The sequence below is a fragment of the Pleurodeles waltl genome, chromosome 10, assembly GCF_031143425.1.
Source record: "Pleurodeles waltl isolate 20211129_DDA chromosome 10, aPleWal1.hap1.20221129, whole genome shotgun sequence".
Taxonomy (NCBI): Eukaryota; Metazoa; Chordata; class Amphibia; order Caudata; family Salamandridae; genus Pleurodeles; species Pleurodeles waltl.
The window spans coordinates 730659549-730667626 of NC_090449.1; positions in this window are offsets into that span (position 1 = coordinate 730659549).

An 8078-nucleotide genomic window follows, 5' to 3' on the forward strand; every position below is an offset into this window, starting at 1 on the left:
CACAAGGGGGTGAGTATCAGCACATTCTCCTATCTTTCTGCGCAGTGGAGGCGTCTGGGTGGGGGAGGAGGGCTGTGGGTGACATTAGGCCAGGGCGCTTTCTGTAGTGTAGTCCTCTCCCTTAGGCATGGCCCTGTGCCCCCGGCCCCCACCTCTGTAGGGTGACAAGTACAGCCATTGATGGTCCAGCATCACCCATGTGCGCGTTTGACGTCTCTTGGCCTGTTGTCCTAGTCAGTAGTACTGAGTAGTGTACCCCGAATGCGCGGCTTAGTGCATGAGGCTCCCGTGTCTGTCCTCTCTGCCAACGGTGTTGACATTGCATGCACTCAACCTGGTCTTCTTTTTTCTCCCCCCACCCTTTCTCTTCATCTTCTTGTGCATGTGTGCATTAGCATCATCAGGCGGAGGAGATTTGGCATCGGAGCACGAGGGAGCTGCAGGACACAAGGCCCCGGTGGGCCCAGGAACAGACACCGAGGGCACCAGTGATCCGGAGGGCGAGGGGAGCACCACGACGGGGACCGCTGGTGAGAGCAGCGACAGCGACACGTCCTCGGATGGGAGCTCCCTAGCGGTGGCGGCAACATCCGGGCCCCCCGCCTCTACAGGTACAGCTGCCACCCAGCGCACCAGCACCGCCCTCCCAGCAGCCCCTCAGCCTACGCTCCGTGCCCGCTCGCCCAGGAAGGCGCGCGTCTCCTTCGCCCCAGGCACCTCAGCCCCTGCCCCTGCTGCCCTCAGTGCGGAGCTCATTGACCTGGTGAGGACGCTCATTGTTGGGCAGACGACCCTTTTGAATGCCATCCAGGGTGTGCAAAGGGAGGTGCAACAGAGCAATGCGTACCTGGAGGGCATTCATTCGGGTCAGGCTGCCCATCAACGAGCGTTCACTGCTCTGGCCTCAGCGCTGACGGCAGCCATTGTCCCTGTTTCCAGCCTCCCTCTTCTTACTGCCTCCAGCCTGTCTCTGTCTCCTGTTCCTCAGCCTATCCCATCCACACCATCAGACCAGCCTGCACAAACCTCAACACCCAAGAGCAGCTCATCCAGACACAAGCACCACAGATCCCACAAACACTCACCCAAGCAACACCCAGATGCAGACATTCCAGCAGTCACAACCACCTCTGTGTCTCCCTCCTCCTCGTCTCCCTCCTCCCTCCCTGTGACGTCTACACTCACACCTGCATGCACCCCAACATCAGCCAGTGCTTCCATCACCACCTCACCCTCCAGTACAGTCCACACTCGTGCAGTCACCACCCCCACTGCCATTTACACGTCCCCTGTGTCCTCTCCCACTGTGTCTGTCACCCCCTCTTCCAAGACACACAAACGCAGGCAGACACCCACCCAACAGCCATCCACCTCACGTCAGCCTACAGCACCAGCACCTTCACCCAATGACAGCACACCTGACTCTCCTACAACCACATCCTCTTCCTCCACTCCCATCACCACTTCTCCTACCCTTTACCTTGGACCTAAAAAGCTTTTCCTGGCTAATCTTGACCTCTTTCCCTCCGATGAGCTCCCCCCTCCATCTGCAAAGAGTCCCAAGAGCACCGCAGCCACCACCAGCCCAGCTTTGAGTGTCACTGTTGTGCATGGGTTCTGGAGTCCACCCTTTGCCAGCAGTGACACATCGATCAGCTGCAAGGACACGTCCAGCCCCCCCCCCCGGCAAGAGGACCCGCAAAAACAAGGGCCGCCGTGCGAGGACTGACAGGGCTGCCCCCAAGGAGCAATGTGCGGCCACTTCACCAGCCACACCATCTAGGGGAGGCAAGGGCCCGAGAGCCCCATCAAAGGAGCGGAAGGGCAGCAGGAGCGCGGAGAAAGTGGACCCCACATGTCACATCCCAGCTGGGAAGGAGGACACTAAAGAGGCCAGGAGTCCGTCCCCGAAGGGTCCAGAAACGTCACGGTCGGAGGGCGACTGAGCAGGGAGTCCAGGCCAGGTCTGGCTCCCTTGACCTGCTGGATGAGCACCGCTGAACAGGGCGCGCGGTGCAGAAGAGCACCGCTGAACAGGGCCCGCCGTGGAGAAGAGCACCGCTGAACAGGGCCCCGCCGTGAAGATAGGCACCGCTGAACAGGGCCCGCGGTGCAGAAGAGCACCGCTGAACAGGGCCCGCGGTGCAGAAGAGCACCGCTGAACAGGGCCCGCGGTGCAGAAGAGCACCGCTGAACAGGGCCCGCCGTGGAGAAGAGCACCGCTGAACAGGGCCCGTGGTGCAGAAGAGCACTGCCGAACAGGGCCCCGCCGTGAAGATAGGCACCGCTGAACAGGGCCCGCGGTGCAGAAGAGCACCGCTGAACAGGGCCCGCGGTGCAGAAGAGCACCGCTGAACAGGGCCCGCGGTGCAGAAGAGCACCGCTGAACAGGGCCCGCCGTGGAGAAGAGCACCGCTGAACAGGGCCCGTGGTGCAGAAGAGCACTGCCGAACAGGGCCCCGCCGTGAAGATAGGCACCGCTGAACAGGGCCCGCCGTGCAGAAGAGCACCGCTGAACAGGGCCCGCGGTGCAGAAGAGCACCGCTGAAAGGGGCCCGCAGTGAAGATAGGCACCGCTGAAGAGGGCCCGCGGTGCAGAAGAGCACCGCTGAACAGGGCCCCGCCGTGAAGATAGGCACCGCTGAACAGGGCCCGCCGTGCAGAAGAGCACCGCTGAAGAGGGCCCGCCGTGCAGAAGAGCACCGCTGAAGAGGGCCCCGCCGTGCAGAAGAGCACCGCTGAAGAGGGCCCCGCCGTGAAGATAGGCACCGCTGAAGAGGGCCCCGCCGTGAAGATAGGCACCGCTGAAGAGGGTCCCGCCATCTCAAGGACCGCTCCGCTGGGCCCTTCATCTCAAGCACCCCTCCGCTGGGCCCTTCATCTCAAGCACCGCTCCGCTGGGCACCGCCGTCTCAAGCACCGCTCCGCTGGGCCCTTCATCTCAAGCACCGCTCTGCTGGGCCCTTCATCTCAAGCACCGCTCCGCTGGGCCCTTCTTCTCAAGCACCGCTCCGCTGGGCCCTTCATCTCAAGCACCGCTCCGCTGGGCCCTTCATCTCAAGCACCGCTCCGCTGGGCACCGCCGTCTCAAGCACCGCTCCGCTGGGCCCTTCATCTCAAGCACCGCTCCGCTGGGCCCTTCTTCTCAAGCACCGCTCTGCTGGGCCCTTCATCTCAAGCACCGCTCCGATGGGCCCTTCTTCTCAAGCACCGCTCCGCTGGGCCCTTCATCTCAAGCACCGCTCCGCTGGGCACCGCCGTCTCAAGCACCGCTCCGCTGGGCCCTTCATCTCAAGCACCGCTCCGCTGGGCCCTTCTTCTCAAGCACCGCTCCGCTGGGCCCTTCATCTCAAGCACCGCTCCGCTGGGCCCTTCATCTCAAGCACCGCTCCGCTGGGCACCGCCGTCTCAAGCACCGCTCCGCTGGGCCCTTCATCTCAAGCACCGCTCCGCTGGGCCCTTCTTCTCAAGCACCGCTCCGCTGGGCCCTTCATCTCAAGCACCGCTCCGCTGGGCCCTTCATCTCAAGCACCGCTCCGCTGGGCACCGCCGTCTCAAGCACCGCTCCGCTGGGCCCTTCATCTCAAGCACCGCTCCGCTGGGCCCTTCTTCTCAAGCACCGCTCCGCTGGGCCCTTCATCTCAAGCACCGCTCCGCTGGGCCCTTCTTCTCAAGCACCGCTCCGCTGGGCCCTTCATCTCAAGCACCGCTCCGCTGGGCACCGCCGTCTCAAGCACCGCTCCGCTGGGCCCTTCATCTCAAGCACCGCTCCGCTGGGCCCTTCTTCTCAAGCACCGCTCCGCTGGGCCCTTCATCTCAAGCACCGCTCCGCTGGGCCCTTCTTCTCAAGCACCGCTCCGCTGGGCCCTTCATCTCAAGCACCGCTCCGCTGGGCACCGCCGTCTCAAGCACCGCTCCGCTGGGCCCTTCTTCTCAAGCACCGCTCCGCTGGGCACCGCCGTCTCAAGCACTGTTTATGGTTCACTGTGCCCACCATGCCTCCTCCTTGACCAGTGGAGACTGTCATCCACCTGATGGACTGTGGCTTTGCACTCCCCAGAATGGTACAGTGGGCAGCCCACCCACTGTAGAGACATTGAGAGACTGTGGCTTTGCACTCCCCAGGATGGTACAGTGGGCAGCCCACCCACTGTAGAGACATTGAGAGACTGTGGCTTTGCACTCCCCAGGATGGTACAGTGGGCAGCCCACCCACTTTAGAGACATTGAGAGACTGTGGCTTGGCACTCCCCAGGATGGTACAGTGGGCAGCCCACCCACTGTAGAGACATTGAGCGACTGTGGCTTGGCACTCCCCAGGATGGTACAGTGGGCAGCCCACCCACTGTAGAGACATTGAGAGACTGTGGCTTTGCACTCCCCAGGATGGTACAGTGGGCAGCCCACCCACTGTAGAGACATTGAGAGACTGTGGCTTGGCACTCCCCAGGATGGTACAGTGGGCAGCCCACCCACTGTAGAGACATTGAGAGACTGTGGCTTGGCACTCCCCAGGATGGTACAGTGGGCAGCCCACCCACTGTAGAGACATTGAGAGACTGTGGCTTTGCACTCCCCAGGATGGTACAGTGGGCATGGTGGCTCCTCGTGGATCTGGCGTCGTGGACTCATGTGGCTGTGGTGCCCCCCCTTCCCTTCCCCCTGAGGTGCCTGTAGTTTTTACATCTGATGCCCCTGCAGTGTTCTCTCCAAAGGACTCAGGTCTCCTGTGTGGGCTTTGCCCTTGTTTCTCAAAACTTTGGCCCACGGACATGATGAATTCGTAGGATGTGCAGGACTTGTTACTTCAGTTATACACTGATCTGTATATCATTTGTTTTCTTGTAAATATCTTTCATGGTTGTACGATAATTTTCAGGAGCTTTTTGGTACATAAATATTTATTCCAAATTTGATTATGTCATAGCATTTTTCAGGGGTGTTTGGGTGGTGTCACTGTGACTTGTTGCTCTGCATTGGTGTGTACATAGTTGGGGGGGGGGGGGTCGCATATGTGTGTGGCCGTAACCTTTCGTCCTTCCCCTCCCGTGTGTCGTAGGTGCAGTACTCACCGTTGTCGTCTGCGCCGGACTTTGTACTTGTGGTAGATGAGAAGGTAGACGAGAGCAGGTAGGATGTTTAATTCGGGTTCCATGCTGTCCTCCTTCCTCCTGGAGTGCGTAGTGGTGTGCGTTTTCCCGTTCGTAGTCTGTTTCCGCCGTGTTTTTATCGGCGGTGCTCCCGCCCCGGAAAAGGTGGCGGATTGGTGAGTTGTGATAGTGTGGGCGGTACATTGTCTGCCGCCTGGCTGTTGGCGGTGACCGCCGCGCTGTTTGTTTGTACCGCCGTGGCGGTTGGAGTGTTAAAGTGGCTGTCTGTGTTGGCGGTTCCCGCCAGGGTCAGAATTCCATTTTTTTGACCGCCAGCCTGTTGGCGGGTTGGCCGCCGCTTTAACACCGACCGCCAGGGTTAGAATCACCCCCATAATGGGAAAAATCCTTTGGTACATCTGGCCCTTAAAGTGTAGAAGCCTATGGTGGCCATTAAGAGATATAGGGGGTCATTATGACCCTGACGGTCTTCTGACCGCCAGAGTTAACAAGGCAGTATCACCGCCAACAGGCTGGCAGTAATGAGTGCCAAATTATGTCCATGGCAGTGATCCCTCCCATAGACAGCCAATATACCACAGCAACCGCCAGCATGGTACGAACACCGAACATGGCAGCAGCTACCTACAGGCAGGTGGAAGACAAGGATCGGCCCACCATATTATGACATAGCACACCACCATGATTTCCGGGGCGGTACCAACGACACCGAAAGCCTGGAGGATACACATCACTGAAAAGGAGACACTTACCTCCAGGGACACACAGGAGTCCACGTCTGCAATGAAACCTGAACTGCAAGTATTCCCAATGCTGTACCACGCCATGGCCGTCCTGGAGTACCAACACTGACGAATACGATAGCACATAAGGGGGGGAGAGTGACAAACACATGCACAACACACAACATACACACACTACGCACCCAGTAACACATGCACAGGAATAAACAACAACAGAACCCCGGAGTAAATAAAAGCAGGACATATACACAGTTCCAACCACTGTATTCCTTTTGTATGAATATGTAAAATGCAAAAACATGCACAACTGCAGAAATAAAGAAATGCAGGCCCAAAGGTCAGTCCAAAGTCACTAATGCCCACAGGGCAAAGTTCAAGCCCCAACTTGACTCCTGACAACATCGGGACTCCACTGTTCAGGGGCATCATGTTGGAAATGTGCAGGCACCTCAAGTGGCAGGGGGCTCCTAGCCCACTGGTTCTGGAGGGGGCTTCCTGCCCACAGGATGAGGAGGGGGGTGGCTGCCCACATGATGAGGAGGGGGCTGGCTGCCCACAGGATTAGGAGGGGGCTCCTAGCCCACTGGTTCTGGAGGGGGCTTCCTGCCCACAGGGTGAGGAGGAGGCTGGCTGCCCACAGGATGAGGAGGGGGGTGGCTGCCCACATGATGAGGAGGGGGGTGGCTGCCCACAGGATTAGGAGGGGGCTCCTAGCCCACTGGTTCTGGAGGGGGCTTCCTGCCCACAGGGTGAGGAGGAGGCTGGCTGCCCACAGGATGAGGAGGGGGCTTCCTGCCCACTGGTTCTGGAGGGGGCTTCTTGCCCACAGAATGAGGAGGGGGCTGGCTGCCCACTGGTGCTGGAGGGGGTTTCCTGCCCACAGGATGAGGAGGGGGCTGGCTGCCACTGTTTACTGATGGTGCCCCTTGGCCTCTGGTTCCAGATGCTGCTCCTTGGCCTCTGGTTCCGGATGCTGCTCCATTGCCACTATATTGTGGGCCTCCTGGTCTGGGGATATCTGTGGGGCCTCCTTGCCCAGGGATTCTTGGGGCTCCTCCTTGTCCAGGGATATCTGTGGGGCCTCCTTGTCCAGGGAGTTCTGGGGTTCTTCCTTGTCCAGGAATTCCTGTGGGGTCTCATTCTCCAGGGATGTCTGGAGCTCCTCCTTGGCCTAGGATGTCTGGGAGGCCTACTTGGCCTTTGATTTCTTGGGCTCCTCCTTGGCCTAGGATGTCTGGGGGGCCTACTTGGCCTTTGATTTCTTGGGCTCCTCCTTGGCCTTGGCTGTCTGGGGGGCCTCCTTGGCCTTTGTTTTCTTGGGCTCCCCCATGGCCTTTGATGTCTGGGGTTCCTCCTTGCCCTTTGATTTCTGGGGGGCCTTCTTGGGCAGGGACTTCGTTTAGGCCTCCTTCTCCCTGGGTTTTGTAGGTGGTCCCATGGTCTTGCCAGCCTGTTTGGGTGGGGGCGGCATCCTAGCCCCCAGTTTGGGGGGGGGGGAGGAGTGTCCATGTTGCCTGGGTCCAGCCTAACCCTCATGTGCCCCGTAGTGCCAGCTGGAGACTTTGGGGGTAGAGCTGTGTCGGACTGGGTGCTTCAGTTACTGGCCTAGGGTGGTTGGACCTTCCTTTTACGGGCAGGATGGGGAGAGGGGAAGGGAAGAGGTCAAGGCAGGAAAGGAAACGTTTCTTAAGGATAATGGGGCGGGATGTGGGGGGAAGGATGGGAGTGAAGGTAGAGGGAGTGGTTGTAGGAGGAGGAGGAGGTGTGCTGGACTTGGGCGCAGGTGCATGGACAGTGTGTGTGTGTGAGGTGGATGGCTGTTGGGGATCTGAGTGCGAGCGTGTGTGTGTTATGGGGGGCATACAGGGTCGAGGAGGGCAAACATGATGTGTGGATGGATGTTGTGGTGGTGTCTGCAAGTGAGGTGGGTGTGCTGCATGTGGTGTTGGTGGTAACTGTGCATGTGGTGTGTGTGGTGCATGTCTGCGGGTCTGCTGATGTGGTGACTGTGGGCAAGGCTGTGCAGGTGGCAGGATCTGGGAATGTTGATGCAGTGCATGCAGGTGTGAGTGAGGATGTGACTGTGAGGGAGTGGAGGCAGTGGATGATGTTGTGTGTGCATCTGGGTGTTTGCTGTGTGAGTGCTTGTGGACTGAAGTGTGCTGCCTGTGTTTCTCTGTGTGACTCTTGTGTGTTGCTTTGGGTGTATGCTTGTCAGAATGTG